General features: G+C 40.6%; 1 long non-coding RNA gene across 2 annotated transcripts in view; it reads left to right on the top strand.

Annotated features, from left to right (window-relative positions):
• LOC141407077 (uncharacterized) overlaps positions 1-25,253 on the top strand; it is a 41,193-nt gene that overhangs the window by 14,635 nt on the left and 1,305 nt on the right. The window contains exon 2 of one of the 2 annotated variants that reach the window (XR_012414183.1): positions 17,189-17,326. The exons of the other annotated variant lie outside the window; for it this stretch is intronic. This is a non-coding gene — a long non-coding RNA (uncharacterized lncRNA). Of the gene's footprint in view, positions 1-17,188; positions 17,327-25,253 lie in introns of those variants that run through there. 2 annotated transcript variants of the gene reach the window in all.

Below are 25,253 nucleotides of genomic sequence, written 5' to 3'. Positions count from 1 at the left end.
TGGATAAATCTCACAAATACAATGTTTAGTGAAAGAAGCCAGGCACAAAAGAACACATAATTATTATTCCACTTATAGAAAGTTTTAAAAATATGCAAAACTAATACTTAGCTGGTAAAAGTTAATAAAGACAATGAAGTGATTATCATAAAGGGTGATTATCTGAGCAGGAGAGTGGAAGCAGCAATTCAGAAGAGTCATGAGAGTGGCTAAAACATTGGCAATGTTTTATTTTTTTATTTTTTATTTTTTTGAGATGGAGTCTCACTCTGTTGCCCAGGCTGGAGTGCAGTGGTGCGATCTTGGCTCAATGCATCCTCTGTCTCCAGGGTTCAATCATTTCTCCTGCCTCAGCCTCCCACTACCACTCCTGGCTAATTTTTGTATTTTTAGTAGAGACGGGGTTTCACCATGTTGGCCAGGCTCATCTTGAACTCCTGACATCAAGTGATCCTCCCACTTCACCTCCCAAAGTGCTGGGATTACAGGCATGAGTCACCAAGCCCAGCCCAGTGTTTTGTTTTTTGATGTAGTGGTGGTTACATGACCACTTGTTTTGTGATAAATCATTGAGCTGGACATTTTTGTGTATTTTTCTATATGTCTGTCATATTTTACAATATAAAATGGTAAAAAATAAAAAACCTGTTGTTTTGTAGTCTGTGTCTAATAATTCCAATTTTTGTTGGCCTGTTTCTTTTGTGTCTTCTTTTAGCTGCTTCTTACTAATGTTTCCCAACTCTTTTTGTGTTTATAGTTGTATTTACAAAATAATTTGAGACCTGTGGCGAAGGTGGTGAAGGCACCTTCTCTGGAGAGGATCTGCATTTGCAGCTTCCAAATACATGGGAGCACTATGATTGAGGATTTCTGTAAACCAAGTTCAAAACTTGAAGTTCCCTAGAAGATCCAGGTGTTTTGAACTCATGTGGAAATCCCATGCAAAAGTAGGTCCACCCTCGTTCTCTGGGGGTAGGTCACCCTTCCTTTGGGATCCCAGTTTATGGTGGGAGTATCTTTTTGTATACCATTTTAGAAGATGGAGGAGCAGGGACTTCTCCAGAATATTTAGCCACATGCTTTATATGCTTATATCAGCTCACCGTAAGTTTTGAACACTCATAAAAATGATCACAGTTCTACCTTTTTTTGAACTCCTGGACTCAAGTGATTATCCTGCCTCAGCCACCAGAGTAGGTGGGACTACAGGCATGTACCACCACACTCAGCTAATTTTTAAATTTTTTTTTTTATAGAGACGAGATCGCACTATGCTGCCCAGGTTGGTCTCTAACTCCTGGACTCAAGGGATCCACCCACCTCAGTCTCCCAAAGTGTGGGATTACAAGTGTGAGCCATGACACCTGACCCCACAGTTTTACTTTTTATCTGACCTGTTTCTTTATTCAAAATCTGTCTGTTTTGTTTTGAGGTTGAGAAACTTTTTTTTTCACAGACTTGTACCAAGAATTATTGGAGTATCGTCCAATAAAAGGCCTCTACCTTATCTAAATGAAGAGGTAACTTAAGGACTGGTTCCTTTGTCAGTTATTGTTTCTGTGACTTAAGATTGATTCTACTCCAGGAATTATAAGACAGACTTCTCACACTGATTTTCTTGAAATCAAACCCCGAGGCAAGAGGCTTTTTGAAATCTCTTTTGGGGACTTCCATTGAGGAGCTGCCTATTTTTCCATCTCTGGGTTAGAATTATGCCACTCAGCATTTTGCTAAGGGGTAAAATAAACTCACGCTTAGAAAAGAAAAGGAAGAGGTGGATAGAATGTCTGGACTTAAGAATAAATATTCTGTCAACTTGTTTGTAGTGGAGTCTAGATAATTTCTGTGTAAAGCCTTTGAGGAAACAGTCTCCGATATGTGTGTTGGTTTAGGCAGAAATTCTGAATTTCTATTCAAGATGGCACCTGCAAGCCAGCAAGAGCACCTAGTTCTTAAGCATAAAGACTCAGTAAAGGGAAAGCCCTGGCCAATTGAGCCAAAATTCACTCAGGGTGAACCTAGGCTGGAAAATATCAATAATTCTTGTTTGAATTAAAGTATGGAAGCTAGGCAATGCCTTGAATATTAGGGTATTTAATGTGCATGTAAGGACTATGGACTCTTAATGAAAATGAATTCATTACCCATAATTTACATCTTAGATGCATCCTTGAGGCAGTAAATTCTCCAATCCCAGTGAAATTCTTATTTTAATCAGTCTGAAGAAATAAGAACACGGCTTGCAGAAATGCTGATTGATGAGTCTTAGGGACTTATAAAGTAATCTAAGATACTACAGGTCAAGAGTCTTAAAGGAAAAAAGTGACCGAATCTGTCTCCAAAGAACTTTTTTAATGTAATCATACTCCTCTGGAAAGAACTTAGGAGTCTGATCAATAGATAGCAGAAGAAATAGAAATGAAAATTCAGACAATTAAAAAATTTGTTTGTTATTTATGTTGGGCCTTTGTTTGCCATTTTAAACTACAACATATTATAATATGTATACATTTGTATTTAAAGGCAAGAATTTCAGGGAATAACAGATTCTGGCAAGGATGTGCAGAAAGGGAAAACTCATACATTACTGGTTGGAATGGAAATTCGCACAGCCACTCTGGAAAACAGTATGGAGGTTCCTCAAAAAACCAAAAATAGAACTACCATATTATCCAGAAATTTCACTACTGGGTATATACCCAAAAGAAAGAAAATAAATATAAAGAAGAGATCCCTACACTCTATGTTTACTGCAGCACTATTCACAATAGCCAAAATACAGAATCAACCTAAGTATCCATCAACGGATAAATGAGTAAGGAAATTGTGACATATATATACACAATACAATACTATTCAGCCATAAAAAAGAACAAAATTTGCTCATATGCAGCAACATGGATGGAACTGGAGGTCATTATATTAAGTGAAATAAGCCAAGCACAGAAAGATAAACATTTCATGTTCTCACTTACATGTGGAAGCTAAAAAAATGGATATTATAAAGACAGAGATTGGTGATTACCAGAGGCTGGAAATGGGAGAGGGGAGGAAGATGAAGAGAAATTGATTAATGGGTACAAATATATAGTTAGATGAAATAAGACCTGATGTTCAATAGATCAGTAGGGTGAGTGTAGTTAACATTAATTGACTGTACATTTCTAAATATCTAGAAAAGAATAATTTGAATGATCCTAGTGTGAAGAAAAGATAAATATTTAAGGTGATGGATATCCCAATTACCTTGATTTGAGCATGTAAGTGTATCAAATTATCACCTGTACCCCTAAAATATGTATGTCTAATATGTATCAATTTTAAAAAGTAAAAAAAAAAGAAAACAAAGATTTGAGTCTAAAAGATATAATGTATGGGTTCTGTAATTTATATAGATTGATTACTAATTAAAGGAAGTTTAAAATGGAGGCTTAATTAAAGCCTCAAACAATGTATGTTTGGAAAAGATACGCTCCAAGTAGCCAATTAAATGCTTAATTTTAAAAGAAATTTTGGTGTTGATAAAAGATATAAAGTAACTTTTTAAAAAAAATTATATTTAGGTTGGGCACAATGGCTCACATCTGTAATCCCAGCACTTTGGGAGATCAAGGTGGGCAGATCACCTGAGGTCAAGGGTTCGAGATCAGCCTGACCAACATGGAGAAACCCTGTCTCTACTAAAAATACAAAATTAGCTGGGCATGGTGACACATGCCTGTAATCACAGCCACTCGGGAGGCTGAGGCAGGAGAATCGCTTGAACCCAGGAGATGGAGGTTGCGGGGAGCTGAGATGGCGCCATTGCACTCCAGCCTAGGCAACAAGAGCGAAACTCCATCTCAAAAAAAAAAAAATTGTATTTGGAAGAATGACTACATATGAATGTTTAAAGACAAATCTCTAAGCATTAAAGCTAAGATACTATTGCAAGTTAAACTATGTTTTAACTAACAAATTTGTTTTGCAGTAATTTCATGGAGTTGGTGCTGGCAGAAGCGCTGAGGGCAGGAAGGCAAATCCATATCTAGAAAAAATGTTTATGCCAGTAAGCTCAAATCCCTGTCTTGTTCATAAATTCAGTGACTTGCTATCTCATGAAGGTCTAGACTTTGGTATTTTTCTTTGATGATAACAGATTGGCATGCAGCAGTGGTGGTAACACATCAGCCTTGATAAAGAGATGATCATTTTGTTGAACCTATGCATAATGCCATGGCCACTTTGCTGATGGCCCATTGAACAAATACTGTTGTGGCTTAGGAAAGGGTTATCTGATATTTTATGGATTAAATGACTTAATTTTTTTCAAGTACTAAGAGCTATGCCTGGCACATAGTAAGCACTATGTAAGTGTTTTGCTAAATAAAAATCCATGTAGTGAACCTTCTTTTCGACCTCAGTATTAAAATCTACCAGTGCAGTGTGGAACATTTAGTAGACATTCATATGATTCACATATATCCCATACTCTGAGTTCCATTTGCTAGAGTTCCGTAAGCATATGCTGTATCCAGGCTTTCTTATAACCAATAGTCTAATCTTCCTTTTAATTCCATGACTGCCAGGCCAAAGCATTAGTCACTGCTCATGAATACATGATGTTATGGGTTGAATTGTGTCTTCCCCAAAGAAGAAATGCTGGAGTCCTAACTCCCAGTACCTCAGAATATGATATTATTTAGGAATAGGATCTTAACAAAAGTAAACAAGTTAAGATTATTATTGAGATAATTAGGGTGGGCCCTAATTCAATAAAACTGGTGTCCTTATAAAAAGGGACAATTCGGACACAGAGACAGATATGTATACAGAAAAGATCATATAAAGAGACAAGAGGCCAGGCACAGTGGCTCACACCTGTAATCCCAGCATTTTGGGAAGCTGAGGCGGGTGGATCCCTTGTGCTCAGGAATCCTAGACCAGCCTGGGAAATATAGTAAAACTTCAAAAAAACAAAAAAACAAAAAAAAAAAACCACACACAAAACACACACACCCCCCCAACAAAATTAGCCTGGCATGCTGGTGCGCACCTGTGAGGTGGGAGGATCACTTGATCTCAGCAGGTCGAGGCTGTAGTGAGCCAAGACTATGCCACAACATTCCAGCTTGGGTGACAGAATGAGACCCTATCTCTAAATAAATAAATAAATAAATAAATAAATAAATAAATAAATATAAAGAGACACAGGGAGAAGACAGCTGTCTGCAAGCCAGGTTGAGAGGCCTAGCACATTCCTCACAGCGCTCAGAAGGAACCAACCATGCTGACACCTTGAGTTCAGATTTATAATCTCCGGAAAAGTGAGACAATACGTTTCTGTTTAAGTTACTCCTTTTGTGGTACTTTGTTAAGGCAACCCTAGCAGACTAATACAAATGCAAACCCGTACTTCTTGCCAACTGTCCTTTCAGGAAAGTTGAACAGATATATTTCAGGAAAAATGGGCAGATATATTTCCTTTCAGGAGGAACCCTTCCCTCTTCCTGAGCCAGTCTTGTGGTATGTTATACTCTAGAAGTCTCTTTGTGGCTTGTGCCAGATTTTTGCATGACAGTATTTCTAAATTGGGCTCAAATTTCTTTCTGTAGTATCTAACCACAAAAAACTCCTAATGAGGCCACAGATGTGGGTTGAAAGAGACCTCTCTTTATACTAGTAATGCAACAGCAGTAGGTACTTTGCTAGTATAAACTACCTACTCATGAAGTATGCTTGTGCATTCCAGACCTGCTCATATATGATCTAGTGTTACCACTTCCACTTGAATATAGAGTGCTGCCTGGTGTGGTAGCACACACCTATAATGCCAACTACTTGGGATGCTGAGATGGGAGAATGGCTTGAGTTCAAGACCAGCCTGGCAACATAGCAAGACCCCATCTCAAAAAAGAAAAAAAAAATAGAGTGTTGCTACTGATGCCCAGGTTTTGATAAATTAAGTAACATCTAGTAAGCTATAGGCAGCTCAGATCAGATGTTCACTTAGTGTCCCATAGTCAGATGTTCAATCTCTACCATGGTTCAATAGTAAGTCAGGAACATTGTTACAGGGTTGGGATCTCTGGGAAGCAGACTCTGAGATGGAATTAGGGTGTAGGGTGGTTTCTAGGGAGTTCCGTTGGGATTAGCATCTGTAGAATGGAGGTGACAGAGGCAGGATTCAACAGAGAGAGCAGTGGGAGCTCTGGAGCTAAGATGGCCCATTAGAGTTGGACTGCATTCAGCTAAAAAAGCCAGGTTATTTTGTGTGGGTTTTTTTTTTTTTTTTTTTTTTTTTTTTTTTTTTTTGGTAGGGGAGAGCAGGGGAGAGGGGCTTGCTCTGTTGCCCAGGCTGGAGTCCAGTGGCATGATCATGGCTCACTGCAGCCTCGACTCCCTGGGTTCAAGTGATCCTCCCACTTCAGCCTCCTCAGTAGCTAGGACTACAGGCTCACACCACCATGCTCAGCCTATTTTTAAAATGATGTTTTGTAGAAATAGGGCCTTGCCATGTTGCCCAGGCTGGCATGAACTCCTGACCTCAAATGATCCTCTCACCTCATGCTCCCAAAGTGCTGGGATTACAGGTGTGAGCCATTACGCCTAGCCAAGGTCAGGTCTTTATATTCCCATCTCTATTAGCCATTGGATATGGCCCGCCCTGGGAAAAGTGTGATCTGAGATGATCCCACGAGGGACTGACAGCTGAAGCGTGCCTACTGACAGCACTCCTGGCACTCCCAGCAGCACTCTTGAAAACAGGTCTTTTGTGGAAGGAGGATCCAAGTGGTACATCTCCACGTTTTTACAGTCTGCCCTCTGTGCTGTTCAGATCCTTTTCATATCTTCGTATATGTTCAGGGAGCAGCTCCCTCTGATTCTGGTGGGCCTCTCCTCCTGGTGGAAACTTAGAAGAGAAAGTTTAATGGGATGAACTGCAGTTCTTACCACTGAAACTGGTCTCAGGTTACAACTGATAATTATAATCTCCCTTCTCTACTAACCATTTGAGGTTTTCTCTCATCCTCCACTAGCTGGTCTGCTGGTCAGAGTGGCTTATTTGGTTGTGTAATCCACACCTTCATCCCTGAGAGACCTGAGCCCTGGTCACCATGCCATTCTTGACCTGGGATTGTTACATTTATTCACTTACCAAATAATTGGGCAGGGGTGTACCAGGAGGCATCCAAGTGGGTCACCTAGGTGCCAAACATATTTTTCCTAGCCCTATGTAACTGTGTAACAGCAGCCCTATTTCTATCTGATGATCAGCGTCAGGTACCCCTGCTGCGATGGTGACTCCTTTTCTTGCCTGCTGAACCCTGAGCACATGGAACTCAAAGAATTGAGGTCACCGATTTGGCTTAAAATATATTGAGAATCTTGCTGTGTCCCCTGGTAGAAATGTTTCCCTTCAGGGACTGGGACTTCTAACCCTGCAGAGCAGTTGCAGAAATGGGAATCACCAATTCCCTAAGTAGGTCATTGGGAACAATGGTAACTGGGTCACTCGCTGATCTCTATTGCTGGCAGGTTGAAGATTTGGCTGTGCAAGTTTATTAAGTAAAATTTTAAGACTTCACATTGTTCTAATGCCCAGTATTCCCTCAAACAGGCAGTGAACACCCTGCCCAGGTGACTAGGTGCAAAAGTATAGCAAGGTTGGTCCCTGCCACAAGCTCCCCTTCTTGCCCTCCCCTAACTACTGTGATATAACTCCAGTCAAACACACCAATGAAATCCCCTCACACTTTTGCTTGTGCACTCCACTCTGACTGCCAATAAAGGCATTTGCCCAGGGGTCACTCTCTTGGTTCCCCACCTGCTTGTTGAATGTGTTCCCTTGGCTTTCCTGTGGGCCACCCACGTGGCATGCTGCATCTCCCTCTCTAGGATACCTGTGTGTATGATAAATATGTTAATTTCATGTGCCTCTCCCAGTATAATTTCCACAGTCACATTGGAGTGGCCCTTAAATACCCCACAATGGGACTTACACCCCTGCTTACAACACAGGAAGCAGCTAAATCAGAATTGGTAAGTGAGGCACATACATAGCCTTCATCTTTGCCTCTGCGGCCTCTGTTCAAGTGCTCATCACTGCAGCAGTGGTCTGGCTGATGAGAGAGGCTGTCTTATGTCAATGGGATAAGTCATCTTGTTTACTTCATTGTTTAGTGCCTCTTCCATGGTAGGATGCCCACTGATGACCATTGACTTGTCACACAATGTCATCACACTTTTGTATTCACTCCCCTATGCCCATAAACATGCTTCTAACCCAGAACTCTTTATACCCAATCTTCTAAGCTTTCAAGACTCTTACCAGGCACCCATATCATTTGCCACTAAACGTAAATCTACTTACATTCCAGCCTTAGGCTGCTTTTCTATCTACACAAAGTGGATGACCAAGTGCACCACTGGAAACTCTGCCCAGCTTTAAGGGGGATTTTCCCTTAGCACCAAATTTCCAGGCAACCCCTAAGTGAGGCTATAGTGCAGCTGGAAGTAATGTTCAGTTTGCACCCACATACCAAGCTGACCCATTCATGAACTTCCCTGTCAGTCAGTTGTAAGTGTTCCTCCTTATGGCCACACAGGTGAGAGCTGAGGGAGGGGTTCCTTTGCCACAGGGGTGGATGAGGTGGGTGCCTATGCTGCCTACTCAATACAGCTTGCTTATGCTCTCTGGCTCTTATATTCAATCCCATAGTTACCATTTCCGTCTTTACATTAGATTGTTGCTGGATCCATTCAACCTTATGACTTGACAGGTCTGACAGAACCCCGATCATGATAGATAGTTCCATTTACATAGTGACTTGGTGTCCCCTGATCAGGTATTTAGTCTCTACTAGGCCAAATAGCATACCAGTTTTTTGTGTGTTAGGCCTTTCTTACATTGCTATAAAGAAATACCTGAGACCGGGTAATTTATAAAGAAAAGAGGATTAATTGACTAATGGTTCTGCAGGCCATACCGGAAGCATGGTGCTGGGATATGCTCACTTCTGAGGAGGCCTCAGGAAGCTTTTACTCATGGCAGAAGGTGAAGTGGGAGCAGGCACATCACGTGGCCAGAGTGTGAGCAAGAGAAAGAGAGTAGGGGAGGTGCCACACACTTTTAAACAACCAGATCTCACAAGAACTCACTCATTATCACCAGGAAAGCACCAAGCCAAAAGGGATCTGTCTCCATGATCCAAACACCTCCCACCAGGCCCCATCTCCAACCCTGGGGATTGCATTTCAACATGAGATTTGGGTGGGACAAATATCCAAACCTTATCAGTTTGTTTTTAAGGTGAGTAATTCTCTCTTGCCTGTGATATGGCCTTGCTCTAGTATACCAGGACCTGAATTGTAGGTCTTCTTCTGTGACTTGTGATAAATCCCATATAGCATTTTTTCTCACTACTTGTAGCTTTAATGCAATCCTCCTGGTCCTCAAAGGGAAAGGACACTTGGATTGCAACCTGGACCTGCTGCAGCACCCCTTCCTTCATGGGATACACCCAAAGCAGGCAGCCTTTTGTATCACTTAGTCTACAGACAGAGGCAGTATTCCCAGGTGTGGCACAATTCTACCACGTGTTGTTTCTATTTTTTGTGGCTGAAGTGCAAAATACAATAATTTATCTTTTACCTTGAATGGGAGACTCTTGGCCACTAGACCCCTAAAAGTGTTACTGATTTGAAATGCTCCTGAAAATTCATAGGACGTGTCTCCCAACCTCTAAAGTCCATGTGTCATATCAAGACCTCCACTATGCTAACCATTTTTGCTTACCCAGCCAAATTGGCATGATGTCATTGATAGATCAATGTGATAATCTTTAGAATACTCAAATAATCCAGATCTCTTTGGACTACACTTGATAGAGGGCAGAAGAGATAACATAGGCCTGGAGCAAGATTGTAATTGTGTACTATTGTCCATTTCATGTGAATGTGAATTGATTTTGATCCTCTTATAGGAAAAGCATTTGCCAAATCAATGGCTACATACCACATAGCAAGCAAAGATACATCTGATACGAAGATTGCTTTTGGAGATACTACTTAGTTAAGTTTGTGGTTGTTTATTGTCATCCTACAGGATTTATCTGGTTTATGCAGGAACCAGACCAAAGAATTAAGTGACGACACAATGGAGACTACATCCATTAGATACCTAAAGATGGCACTAATTTTTGCCATGCCTCAGGATATAATATCAGTTTTGATATACTATCTTTCCAGGATTGGGAGAATTCCCTGTTATGATAGATCTTACAATACAGCAAGGACCTATGCGGGGTTGTGTCTTAAGAATGTTTACCCCAATTATATATTTGGAGATGAGGGAAATGACTACTGTGCGGGTCTGTAGACCCAGTAGATCCACTATGAACTGCACTTTGATGAGGAATTCATTTATTACCTTATCCGTAGATGGCTCCATTCTAAATGGGCCCATGACACTTTGGATCTCTATCTTATTGTCAATTTGGCCCTGTGTCTAACAGTCCTTGAGGTGTTTGGATATACTACTTTTCTCTGGAAAAGTTTTTATTTTTTATTTTTTATTTTTAATTATTTTGTATTTTTAGTAGAGACGGGGTTTCACCATGTTAGCCAGGATAGTCTCCATCTCCTGACCTTGTGATCTGCCCGCCTCGGCCTCCCAAAGTGCTGGGATTACAGGTGTGAGCCGCTGCACCCGGTCTGTGAACAGTTTTACAAGTAAATGGCTGTAGGTACATTTTGGGGGAGGACAGGGGGAATCATTACAGTGTACGCTTGCCATATGTTGTAGAGTCCATTGTCCTAGGAGCCCAGTCTCCTCTTCAATCAAAGGGTTCTGTTCTGAAGCTGGCTGAGATCAAGAAATTGGGCAACACATTGCAGCTTTTATTGGAACAGCTGTCCTTAACCAGTGAATCATCCATCCTGTATCCCTTCTGACAGTTTAAGTTGAATAATAGCCTTATCAGCTGTCCATCTATCATGCCTGTAAGGGAAGCCATGTTCTACTATCTCCACAGCTCTCTGTGGATCAAGAACCATTGGCTACCACCCAACATTTGCCACTCAGTTGCATCCCACTAAATTTTGATAGTTAAATGCTGCTACCAGACTTTTATTTTTTCATACTACTGTCATTCCCAGGGCTATCAGTAAGCCTGGCTCTATAATGGTGTCTCCTATTGTCAGTCATGATCTACAGAGAGTAGCCATCACTGAATTTCTTGATGATGTTTGTGCCTTTCTCCTTGGTGCCTTACTTATTGCTTTGGTAAATGGTGTAACCTCTAGGACATCTCATGAGTCATAATTATCTAGTGGATCTTCTAGCCTTACATAGTTGTGATGGCTAATTTTATGTGTTAACTTGACTGGGATAAGGGATTTCCAGATAGCTGATAAAACATTATTTCTGGGCGTGTTTGAGGGTATTTGTAGAAGAGATCAGCATTTGAATCAGTAGACTGAGTAAAGAAGATCCGTCTTCACCAATGTGGGCAAGCATCATCCAATCTCTTGAAGCCCTGCATAAGACAAATAGGCTAAGGGGGAGCAAATTCTCTTCTTCTCCTTTTGAGCTGGGACGTCCATCTTCTCCCACGTTTGGACAATGGGGCTACTAGTTCTTGGGCCTTGGTACTCTGGGATTTATGTCAATGACTTCCCTGGTCCTGAAGTTTGTAGTCAGCAGGTAGTGAGACTTCTCAGTCTTCAAAGTTGTGTGAGCTGATATTCCTAATAAATCACACACACACACACACTTCCCCCATCGTAGGTTCTGTTTCTCTAAGACCCCAAACTGATTCAATAGTATATGCACTTAAGAATGCAAATTTTCCTAGGCTTTCTAATCTCTTCCTCTACTGTCTGCCATGAGAATTCTCGTTATTTTGATTTAACTTAGTGTGTGCCATCACTTTTTGATGCTTCTAGAAGTCATACTAATAGTGTTTATTCCATATAAATGCTTGTCAGAGTGTTAATTCCTATGTCTCTCAGATCAATAAACTCTTATTTAATCTTATGCTCCCACTGCCTTAATTGAGCACCCTCAGAATCCAGTACCAGGTGTATTCCCTTGGCTCCTGCTGGTATAGGCTATCTAGGACTTGCAGTTCTTCTAGGGTAGAGGTCTTTTACTCCCTCATTAGGCTTAGCATGTCTCCAGGGTTGTGCTGTGAGCTAACTCTACTTGTGTTTAGTGGCCAAAAGGGGAGGTAGAGGCAGATTTTGAGGGTAATACTTATTGTCTTATAGGAAAGAAGCCTCTGTATATCTTTAAGGAAAAGGATATCTTTTAATAAGGAGGAGTGGATCACTTCTGTAGGCTCACAGGGTCAAGGAAAATCTTGAAATTAAAGATGCAGGGGATATTGATCCCTATGCTCTCATCTTATGAATGAGGATACCATCTTTTCCCAATTGGAGCCCTCAATCTGGCACGGTAGACTTGTCTTGGCTGGGAGTTAACCTTATCAGGAACTCAGCTAATCTGACAGTTATATATCCTTGCCTTGACCTCAGCTTTCTCTGCCCTCCTTCCGTAGGAAATATAAGCCTCCTTTTACTCCACCTAGGACTCTTTCTGGCATTTACACCTGGTTTTCAATTTCTGTTAATTACTCTCAAGTCAATTGAATTTGGCCATAGACACACATTCCCATTGTCCCTGTGGCTACTTTTTGCTGACTATTTCTCAAATGCCCAGTAGATTGAAACAGTTAATGTATTCTCTTCCACTAGCGGAATTCACTATCCCAGTTCACCACCAGTGAAAATTTTAACAACTGGACTGCCACCTTGTGGCAGGAGCTGTGTTCCACCTACTACTAGTTACAGGGCCCTTATTTGCCAGCTGAGAAATGATTCAACTTGAAACCCCCATCTTATTGCCAGCTTTCTAAGACAACTCCCATTACCAATAGTTACATAATTCCCTGGGAAGCAGGCTATGAGATGGAGTTTATTGAAAAATATGTTTATTAGGGTGTACCCTTGGGATTACCACCAGTTGAAGAAAAGGGGAAGGAAGTAGGCAGAGGGAAAAGTCCAACTATGATGCAGTCCCTACTGTAGCCTTGCTAACCCCACCAGGAGCTCAGAAGCCAAAATGAACCTTTAGAGTTGTTCCACATTAAGCCAACATGACTGGAACTTCATACACTTGTCTTGATCTGCCATTAAATGTAGGATGCCCCAGGAAGGGCATGACCTTAGATGAGACAGATGTGTGTAACTGAGGGCATCCCTGAGGATTCTGACAGCTAAACTCTGTCTACTGATAACACTCCTAGCACTTAGGCAAAAGGACCTCCTTGAAGATGGATGGGGTGGTACAACTCCATGTCCATTAAAAACATTTTTTTTAGGCTGGGTGCAGAGGCTTACACCTGCAATCCCAGCATTTTGGTAGGCTGAGGCAGGAGAATTGCTTGAACCCAGGAGTACAAGGCCAGCCTGGGTAACATAGTGAGACACCCATCTCTCCAAAAAAATTAAAAAATTAGTCAGGCATGGTGGCATGCACCTGTGATCCTAGCCACTCAGGAGGCTGATGTAGGAGGATCACTTGAGCCCTGGAGGTTGAGGCTGCAGTGAGCCATGATCACACCACTGCACTCCAGCCTGGGTGTCTCTGCCTCAAAAAAATAAATAAATAAAATAAAAATAAAATGGGGAAAAAAGCCTTTGTTTTTCCCCACAGAGTTCACAAAAACATTTATTTATGTTTACTGGTTTGTTATAAAGGATGTTACAAAGGACACAGAAGCAATGCATAGGGCAAGGTATAGGAGGGGAGGGGAGCAGAGCTTCAATACCCTACCAAGGCACATCACCTTCCAGGAACCTCCAGGTTTGCAGCTATCCAAAAGCTCCCCAAATCCTGTCATTTGGGAGTTTTAATAGAGGCTTCACTACATAGGCATGATTGATTAAACCACTGACCATTGGTGATCAACTTAACCTTCAGCACCTCTCCTCTTCCTGGAGGTTGCAGGGTGAGAAAGTCCTAACCCTCTAACCCTGCCTTAGTCTTTCCTGTGACCAGCCCCATTCTGAAGCTGCCCACGGGCTTCCAGCCATCGGTCATCTCATTAGGATACAAAGACATCACTTTGGAATTTCTAAGGATTTTAAGAGTTGTATGCCAGGAAATGAGATCAAGGGCCAAATATATAATTCACGATATCACAGTCCATCTCCGATGTGTAATTCCTTATGTTAAAAAGATGTACAAGTCAAAAGACACTGCCACATTACTAGAATCTTATTCAATCATTAATAATTAGTTCAGTCCATTATCATATTGTAAGAATATGTACCCCAGGGTGAGGCCACTCGAGTTTGCAGGATTTTCATTATCTTATTAGGTTCTAAAAGCAGCTGTGGTCTTGGCTTCACCCTGTAAGACACCTGGTATAACTGAACTAAGAGACAATGTCATCTCTTGCTCTGAGCCTCTTTCAAGGTGTTAATGTAATGTAATACTAGATTTATCTGAATTCATAACCCATTTATTCCTTTACTCTCAGCTGCCCTTCTTTCTTCACTTTATTAATAACCTTTGCAAATGACATTAGAATCAACACTGTGCTGGTCTAGGTTGTAGGCATCACTAGTGGTAATTACCTTCTCCTCAGTCCACGCCCATTCAGATAGGCTAAGGTTATGTAGGTGCCAAATTATTGCACCATTTTTACCACTAGGCAGTATAGCTGCATTCACTGTTAACCCCAATTTTTGCACAACCCACTCCAATCAGGCCCTTAGCAATTCTGATATGAGGCTTAAAAACGTATTTACAGTTTCTTGTTTAGGAATCATCCCTGCTTCCGGTACTTGTAGTTACAGCTCTGGTCCTAGAATCACTTTTTTGATCAGAGAAGCAGCCTTCCAAACAGGATGTTGCCCATTTACCTTGGAAGCTTGGAACAGTCTTCCACAAACTCAGCAGTTGTTGGGTGGTTAGTTGAGAGCTGCTTATAGGGCACTGTGCAAATGTTGACAGAACCCAGCAGCTCCTCACACAGTTTTATAGTCAGTACTTACAGTGGCTTTTATCTAGTTCACTAGGCTGACTGTTCCCTCAGGAACACTCCTGTGTGCCTGGATCACATATAGCCATCTGCAATTGTTCAGTAGTGAGTTGCGTGCCCTGCATTGACCCAAATATGCCCTTCCACTCTGAAACATTTAAAACCAAATAATTTTTACCAATGTGTTATGAAGAATATTACAAAGGATACAGATGAAGAGATGCATAGAGGTATGGGGGAAGGGGTGCGGGGTTTCCATGACCTCTGTGGGAGCACCACCCTCTAAGAGCCTCCACATGTGCAGCTATCTAGAAGCTCCAAAAACATTTTAAAAAACTCTTTAATTTTTAAAATAATGTCAGGCCCAAAACATTTTTAAAAATAGTATGAGTTTCCATTTGTCCTTCCTTCGACTTCCTCGAATGTTAACATCTTATCCTCAATATAATAAATTATCATTGATACAATTAACTAACCTATAGACTTTATTCAAATTTTGCCAATTGTTCCACTAATTTCCTTTTTCCGGTCTAGGAATTGGTCATGTCTCCTTAACTTTTTCCAATCTAAGACAATTTTCCAGTCTTTCTTTAGCTTCTATGACCTTAACACTTTTAAAGAGTGCTGGCAAGATATTGGTTAAATGTCTCTTAATTTGGGTTTGTCTGATATTTCCTTATGACTAAATTTTGGTTGTACATTTTTGGCAAGAATAACACAGAAATGACACGCAGTTGTCCTATCAGGAGATATATCAGGTTAATGTTTCATACTGGAGATGTTAACTGGGGTTATTTGATAAAGAGTTTGTCTCCACTGTAAAGTTACTGTTTGCCCTCTGTAATTAATAAATATTATAACAGTATCTTTGTAATTAACAAGTGTCATATGAGGAGCTGCTTCTAGAATGATCTATTTCTTAACAGGATAATAGTTATTTACTGAAAAGGTGGGACTATGTTCCAAATCCCAGAGGCCCACACTATAATTCTCTTGTTAGGGAATGTCTTGGGCTTCATATAACATTCGGCTATAGTTGACACTTTAAACATAATTTTTTTTTCAGACAGTGTCTTGCTCTGTCGCCCAGGTTGGAGTGCAGTGGTGTGATATCGGCTCACTGCAACCTCTGCCTCCTGGGTTCAAGCAATTCTCGTGCCTCAGCCTCCTGAGTTGCTGGGATTACAGGCATGTGCCACCACACCCGGCTATTTTTTTTTTTTTTTTTTAGTAGAGATGGGGTTTCACTATGTTGGCCACGCTGTTCTCAAACTCCTGACTTCAAGTGATCCACCTGCCTTGGCCTCCGAAAGTGCTGGGATTACAGGCGTAAGCCACCGTGCCCAGTGTTAAATATAATTTTATCTGCTGAGTCATAACTCCCAAGTGGTGTTCCTGTTCTTAATGCATTCTGGAGTACCTGTAGAACCTTCTTTGATTTGGAGTTCAATTTAAAGATGGCAGCTTTAACAATTACTTAGCAAAAAGATCAGAGAAGGATGCCAAAAGATAACATGTTGCCTCCAAAATCAAGAGGCTCACCAAGTTTGCCTTTTTCTTCATGGTAGGGAGTGTAGGAAGGGCAGCAGCAACTTGTTTTTCACTTTCTTGGAAATATTTTAATATTCCCTAGATTTTTGAATCCCCCAACACTTCAGAGAGAGCAGTTCCTTAAATTATTGTGGGGCTTAGTTATCTCCTCTTCTGACATACATACATCTTACCAATGCATCTAGGGCACATGTTACTTGCTATTGAAGAGGTACAATCAGCATGATCCCGTTAGTGTGGTGGAAAAATGTGATGCCCTATGGGACGGTGAAATAATTAAAACCTTGTATGACTCTCAGAGGAGCAGGAGCACCCCTAACATTTGTGATATCTAGGGCAAGAATAAAAATAGAGATTTATTTTCCTGAGTCTTTGCTTTTTTTCCTCTACACTATTGAAACTGTGCCTCAAAGAGTTAAAGAAACCAGTAACCAATAGAAATTCTTGAGTTTTCCTAATGGCAGATAAGAAACAACTTGCTGAAACACTGAAACTCCCTCTGCTTAAGAGAAATGAACTGGCAGAAATCGGTTAGAACCTAGATAGCTAAATGGAGTTTCCACAGAATGAGCTTGCTGAGATCACAGCCTGAGTTTCCACCACAGATTTCATACCAACTCCCTGGAATTTACTCGAGACCCTTGCAGAGGCATGAAGAGGTAAGTGCGCATGCCCAAGAACTTTCCATACCTCCCTTTTCTTTCCACCAATCACCCGTTCTCAGAATCTATCCCCTAAACCTTTTCTTTTTTCCTTTTTTTTTTTTTTGAGACGGAGTCTTACCCCGTCGCCTAGGCTGGAGTGCCGTGGTGCGATCTCCGCCCGTTGCAACCTCCACCTCCCGGGTTCAGGTGATTCCCCTGCCTCAGCCTCCTGAATGGCTGGAATTACAGGCATATGCCACCACACCTGGCTAATTTTTGTATTTTTAGTAGAGGTGGAGTTTCACCATGTTGACCAGGCTGGTCTTGAACTCCTGACCTTAGGTGATCCACCTGCCTCAGCCTCCCAAAGTGTTGAGATTACAAGCCTGAGCCACCAGGCCCAACCCCATAAACCTTTTGTAACAAAATTACTGCCTGAAAGCCAGCATGGGGAGACACTTGACGTTTACTCCTGTTTCCTTGGAAGTCCATTTTCTTTCCTTTGTGTGTGTGTTGCTATAACAAAGACTTTCAATATAAAGCTTTTCTTTTCTCAAAAATGCAGTGTCGCATTATTGGCTTCTAGCATATCAGGTAGTGAGTCCCTTTTGCTGGATAACATTATCCTAAGGCATTATTAGCATCTTAATCTCCTTTGTTAAATTATGGCTGTCATTGAATTAAGTCAGCTGACCAAAAGAACTATTAGAGATAATCATGCAAAAGCTTAAACACTGAATTCAGAATCTCTGGCAAATGCACCCACTATATTCAACTAAATCTAAAGGTTTTTTCTTTGTTTTCTTTTATAGCATACTCGGTTCTCAAACATATTCCTAAGGTTTCTGTGATGTAGTTAGCAAAATTATGCAATTCTTTCAGTATACATGCCTTCTAATATTGGGACTGGCTTTGTGCTTGTCCCCATGAACATGCTAGGATATGAATCTAATTAGAGGTCTAGAGGCAATGAGAGTTGACAAGTGAAGGCATGGGGAAAATTAGCAACCCCTTGCAATGTAACTTTCTCAGCTGAGGTCATCACAGACTATGCTTGCAAAGAGGACAGTCTTATTAAAAAGGAAAATGAGTTTGCTTCTGCTGGGATAAAAAAGGGCTCAATTGGTTTGGGGATTTAAGATACAATTATATCTGAATTCACCCAGCTGTCCCCATTCCCATTCTAAGGATACTACTCTTTCTGGAGTAGAATCAAACTTTTTGTCTGATTTTTATCTATGTCAGTCCTGTAGCTGTAGGATAAAAGAGATGTTTTAAAAGCAATCATAAAAATATTTGATTTTCATATCTTTCCTGACCCAAGAATTTTAAAACCCTAAGTTTGTTATTTTCTTTATTTAAATTCTCTAGTGCAGTCAAAAAATCACCACACCCCCTGAACCTTTCTCTTCTGCACCATAATGCTTTGGTATACCAGCCGCTTTGCTTGCCAGAGAATTACCTTCAATAAGTAATTAATTCCAGATAAATACAAGTGATAACCTGAGTAAATGTTTTGCTGTTGCTTACCAGGGACTACCAATATCTTATTTTCTAGAGGATATGGAGCTATCATTTCCTTTAATCTATCCAGGTAATATAATCTATCTTAAATTTCATTCTTCGGTGTTTGTTGCCTGAAACTTCTGGTAAAAAATATATTTTTTGGGCCCAGAGCACATGACAAAAACAACTCTAATCAGTTTAAGCAGAAAGGTATTTAATAGAGATAATTAGATATTTATAGCATCATCGGAATGCGTGGATAAGTGGAACTCAGGAACTATTGAGTTCCAAGAACAACTTGCTACAGCTGTGATCCAGTAGGCCACTTCTACTGTTGCTACCACCTCTCAATACCCACACAGTTGCTCCTAGATGCAGGAACACTCAATCTGGCTGTTGCTCCTGGTGACACTGGAATGCTGAACCTTCCTTCTACAGCTACCTCTCAACCCTTTGCTTGTACAATCAAAGGCAGCAGTATAGCAGATGCTATTGATGCCTGTCCTGTATTCCCTTGGCCCACCTCAGAGTTTACCTGCAATTCAATGAAAACTTTTTAGCAGGCTTACAGCAGCTTCTCATGTGATATGGTTTGGCCGTGTCCCCACTCAGATCTCATCCTGAACTGTGCTCCCATAATTCCCATGTGTTGTGGGAGGGACCTGGTGGGAGATAACTGAATCATGGAGGCAGTTTCCCAGCTACTGTTCTGATGGTAGTGAATAAGTCTCACGAGATCTGACGATTTTATCAGGGGTTTCCACTTTTGCATCTCTCTCATTTTCTCTTGCTGCCGCCATGTAAGAAGTGCCTTTTACCTACTGCCATGATTCTGAGGACTCCCTAGCTATGTGGAACTGTAAGGGTAATTAAACCTCTTTTGCTCCCCAGTCTCAGGTATGTCTTTTTTTTTTTTTTTTTTTTGAGATGGAGTCTCACTCTGTCACCCAGGCTGGAGTGCAGTGGCACAATCTCGGCTCACTGCAAGCTCCGCCTCCCAGGTTCACGCCATTCTCCCGCCTCAGCCTCCCGAGTAGCTGGGACTACAGGCGCCCGCCACCACACCCGGCTAATTTTTTTGTATTTTTAGTAGAGACGGGGTTTCACTGTGTTAGCCAGGATGGTCTCGATCTCCTGACCTCGTGATCCACCCACCTCAGCCTCCCAAAGTGCTGGGATTACAGGTGTGAGCCACTGCGCCCAGCTCATCAGGTGTGTCTTTATCAACAGTGTGAAAATTGACGAATACATAATGTCAAGCACTTTTGTCTTTCTGCCTCTCTTCCTGGGAGGGTTTTTTCCTGATGCCATAGGAGCTTGCTCTGCCCATTCACATTGCAATCTGGAATTTCCAGAAATTTAATGCCCTTAGGGTTAACACTCAATGAAAGATAAAAGGTGGATATCAGTCTACCACTAACTTTCTGGTTCCTTGGTGGGACAATTCTGAAGCATGTTCTACACAATTCCTCATAAGTTTCCCTAGCAAGATTGAGGCCCATGTATTCACAATGGTAATCTGCTTATTTAAATAATAATTTTTAATTTATTGATGTTTCTCCCTTCTTTTTCTGTTTCCACACTTCCTCACTTGTGCTTCTCTAGAAAGCTTTTTAAATAAATTAATTGCACCTAAGTCCTTGTCGCTAGGTCTGCTTCTAGGAGAACTCAACAAAGATAGCAACTTAGAAAGCAAATTCTAACGATGGGATTCTGGACTTGAATTACTTGCTGGTCACATGGCAACAATCCAATGCTGGTAGAAAGTGGGGTTGTGATAATCCTGGTCATGCTGTAACATCACACTTACTAAGACTCTCACCTGTGGAGGACTGAAATGAGCAACAGGCATAAGATAACTACTGGCTTATGCAATAGCTTCTGCACATGACACAAATGGAAAAAAATGTAATTGAAAGGATTGTGAAGTTTGCTTCTTTTTCTACTGACCCTAAGTCCTGAATGTATAGCATGATTAGCTCAAATTATCCACCTATCAATTTAGAGAACAGTGTGAAAGTCAAAGGCCTTCCATGGAAAAATTTTAAAAGATGTCTCTTTTCTACAGCTGGAGGGCGACATGTACTGAAAATCAGGCTCAGTATTTGAATATATTAGTGCCAGAGCTACAAAGCAGACTGAAAACACAACCATCTAAGTTTTCTTTGTTAAAGTTAGAATCCTGATAGGAAAGAAATATTCCACATACTCTGAGTCCTGGGATGAGGACATTTGGTTTGATGTACTTGAGATACTTATATTCTCAGATTCCCTTGAACTCTTTCTAGCCATGGGTCCTCCTCCTTTCTAGGGAAGTGAAGCTTTTCATTGCTTGGAGATGATGTAAAGCCTTCATCTGATGTTAATGCCTTGCAAGATGAAACTTATCCTATTTGAGGCCTGTCCCCATTGCTTTTATATCTATAACTAAGGTTAAATAATGACCTGAGCTGGAAAGTACAATTCCTGCTCATGAGAAAAATAAATCTTATTCATTAGAAAATAAAATTTAGGCCAGGCGCGGTGGCTTATGCCTGTAATTCCATCACTTTGGGAGGCCGAGATGGGCAGATCACGAGGTCTGGAGATTGAGGCCATCCTGGCCAACATGGTGAAACCCTTTCTATACTAAAAATACAAAAAAATTAGCTGAGCATGGTGGCATGTGCCTGTAGTCCTAGATACTCAGGAGGCTGAGGCAGGAGAACTGCTTGGACCCGGGAGGTGGAGGTTGCAGTGAGCTGAGATCATGCCACTGCACTCCAGCCTGGCGAGACAGTGAGACTCCATCTAAAAAAAAGAAAAGAAAATTTTAAAAATTATATTCACTAAAGAAGCTACAAGATATGGTTAATATGCACCAGCAGAAACAGGGGATTATGCTTGGAAATGGATATTCAACATAAATTTATGTGTGTGTGTGTGTGTGTGTGTGTGTGTGTGTGTGTGTGTGTGTAATACACTGCTGGACAGAGGAGCGTTTGGGGTACGAAGATAGTCTCTCTTGATTTCAGATTTGTACTTCAGAATTGCCTCCTGGCAATGACACCTATCATAAGAACTAATACATTGCTGGGTTGGCCTCTTGAAGCTTGGGCATAATGATGGACTACAATAAATGAGCTGGAGTTACCAGAACTCTCTTGGAGAGTACTGAAGGGGTCAAACATATTATGAAGCATTAAACATATTAGAGTGGATTTATTAGATGACAATAGAAAAATCATCTGCAGAGTCTTTTCTTTAGGAGAGTCCATAGATTTTCATATATTTGTATTTATTTATTTATTTATTTTGAGATGGAGTCTCGCACCATTGCCCAGGTTGGAATGCAATGGCATGATCTCAGCTCACTGCAACCTCCACCTCCTGAATTCAACCAATTCTTCTGCCTCAGCCTCCTGAGTAACTGGGATTACAGGTGCCCGCCCTCATGCCCAGCTAATTTTTGTATTTTTAGTAGAGACGGAGTTTCACCGTGTTGGCCAGGCTGGTCTTGAACTCCTGACCTCAGGTGATCTGCCTGCCTCAGCCTCCCAAAGTGATGGGATTACAGGCATGAGCCACCACGCCTGGCCCATACATTTACTTCATTAATGCAAATAGGGATATCCTAATGAAGGGGCATTAGTATTTTTTATTTTGATTTTGTTTTATTTTGCATTTCATATGTTATCCAGTTTCATATTCTCACAGGATCAGCAATGACAACAGCCATCTAGTCTCCCACGTCTGAAATGGCAAGACAGTCACAGCTATGGCTAACAGTAAAGCACTGATATGCTCACAAAACAAAAAACATTGCACAGTGTTTCCTTCATTTCATTTTTCTTAAACAAATGCCTGAAAAAAAGGCTTACTGCTGAAGAATGGAAAACCTTTTCTTCTTCATGCCTCAAACTAAACATTAAACTTATCTGACAGGGTGAACAAGGTCGCTTTAGTAATTAATGGTACACTCATGAAAAATCCTTTATGATGCATAAATATTTTGTTGCCAAGTTGCCCAGGCTGGTCTTGAACTCCCAGGCTGAAGCAATCTTCCCACCTTGGAGTCTCAAAGTGCTGAGATTACAAGTGTGAGCCACTGTGCCTGGCCCATTTAGAATTTTTTTAAAAGACTGTCTATGTATCTATTATGTATCTAAATTCAGATTTGCTCCTTTATTTTGTTAATATGATAAATTACATTGATTGTTTTAATTTAACACATACTACATTTATTATTTAGGGGTTTTATTTGGTCTTGAATAACAGAAAACTCCCAAGATACGCTCCACAAATCAACAAGGTGCTGATTTTTCTCCTAGGAGAGTCCAGAAATAGGTAGGGCAAGGATGGTGTAGCCACTGAACAATACAATATGGGAATAAAGTTACTTACTTGTTTGTTTTTCCTGAAATATTGTATGACTTGGAGAAACAGGGCCTTGAGAAGTATTATGGGAACTACATGCTCACCATAAAAATTAGACCTTTGATAAATGTGGAGAAAATGGAGTCAGAATATTAAAGAAAGCCTCTAATCCTGAAATTCTGCTACAGTGGTATGAATGAGCAGGTTTAAGCTTGCAAGGAAATTCAGGCAGCTATGCCTGCCTAGCCACCAAAGTGAGGTAATGAAAGATAATGAGCTCATAGAGATGTTTGTGGAAGCTACCACTTTTTTTTTCTTCTTCTTCTTTCTTTTCTTTTTCTTTTTCTTTTTTTTTTTTTTTTTTTTTTTTTTTTTGAGACAGGGTCTCACTCTGTCACCCAGGCTGGAGTGCAGCAGCAGGATCTTGGCTTACTGCTTACTGCAACCTCCACCTCCCAGGTTCAAGCAATTCTCCTGCCTCAGCCTCCTGAGTAGCTGGGATTACAGGCGTGTGTCACCATGCCCAGCTGATTTTTGTATTTTTAGTAGGGATGGGGTTTCGCCATATTGGCCAGGCAGGTCTCGAACTCCTGGTTTCAAGTGACCCACTCGCCTAAGCCTCCCAAAGTGCTGAGACTACAGGTGTGAGTGACTGTGCCTGGCCTGGAAACTACCACTTCTGAGGGAATTGAAGTTAAGTGCTTAGGTGATTGACTCCGTGCTGATGTTGTTCAACACAGCCAGTAGTCTGAAAGACATGCTTAAAGTTTGGAACTGATGAGTACGTCTAGATCTGTTTGTCAATCTGCTACTGCCACGTCCTTTTGAGATTTATGCCTTCCATTTTATTTCTTCGTTCCAAATCTCATTCAGTTTCCTCTTTTGTTCAACTCTAACCTATAAACCATACAGCAAAGAGGATTCTGGAAAATGTATTTCTAAACCATATAACACAGTCCAGCACAATCATCATTACCTCTAACTTTCATCCACACGTCTGCAAGGTCCCTCTTTTCAACTTGAAGGGCTGTGTTCAACTTGAAGCAGTGGCAAAATACAGAAAGTTCAATCATCAGATCAGAGGTCAGATGAAACTTCCTTTTTCAATAACTTTGCACATTTTTAAATTTCTATAAACTATATTGACCAAGACAATTAGTTGTAGAGTACACTCTCTGCAAAAATTTGCTGAAGATACCTCTTTCAACAGTGAAATTGAAAAATTCTAAGTTTTCTTAGTAAGGAAGAAGGGCAGGGTAGATATCAGGTAAGCAAATCCTAGGATCTGCTATGGGAAACCAGAAAAAAGAAACCCCCAAAGTACCAAACTCAACAGCACAATGACCACTTGCATTAACTATAATGAAATTTAATTAGAAACAATAATAAAATAAATTTTAAATTATTTTATTTCAGCCACAGGTCCAAGGAGACTTCACAATGGAAATTAGACACTTAGTAAACTATAATAAAAATAATATGTATCAAAAGTTGTGTGAGATAGCTGAAAGGGTACTGGGAGCAATAGTTGTCATCGTAAAAGTTTTTATTAGAAAATAAAAAATGAATTATGAGCTGGGGTCCACTTCAAAGATGAGATACTAATAAAACATTTTCATATTTACAAGATTTTAAAGATTTGTCTTCTGGTGTCAACTTTATGTATAAGAAGAGATGTATCTGAAGACCTTCCCACATGAATCACATTCATTGGGTTTCTTTCCAATGTGAGTTTTCACATGTCTTTGAAAATATGAGGAAAAAAACTAAAGGATTTTCCACATTCTTTGCAGTCATATCTCCCAGTATGAGTTCTCACTTGCTGACTAAGGCATGAAAAAGACTTGAAAGTTTTCTCATATTCTATGCATTTATTTCTTTTCAGTATGTGTTCTCACATGCATACTAAAGTGTGAGAGATTACATTTTCCTACATTTCTTGCACTTATGTGGTTCCTCTTTAATATGAATTTTACCTCAATTTGAAAAAATTAGACCCAGGATAAGATTTTCCTACACTCCTTATACTAATAGAATTTCTCTCCAGTGTGAGTTCTCACACTGTTTTGTTAGGGATGAGGAATAGCTGAAGACATTTCTGCATTTCATACATTCAGTGTGTTTATTAGTCAGGGTTCTCCAGAGAAACAGAACTATTAGAAGA

Source organism: Macaca fascicularis, chromosome 6, assembly GCF_037993035.2.
Source record: "Macaca fascicularis isolate 582-1 chromosome 6, T2T-MFA8v1.1".
In the NCBI taxonomy this organism is placed as follows: domain Eukaryota; kingdom Metazoa; phylum Chordata; class Mammalia; order Primates; family Cercopithecidae; genus Macaca; species Macaca fascicularis.
Note: the sequence above shows the minus strand (reverse complement) of the source record. Positions and strands in the feature narration are given on the sequence as shown.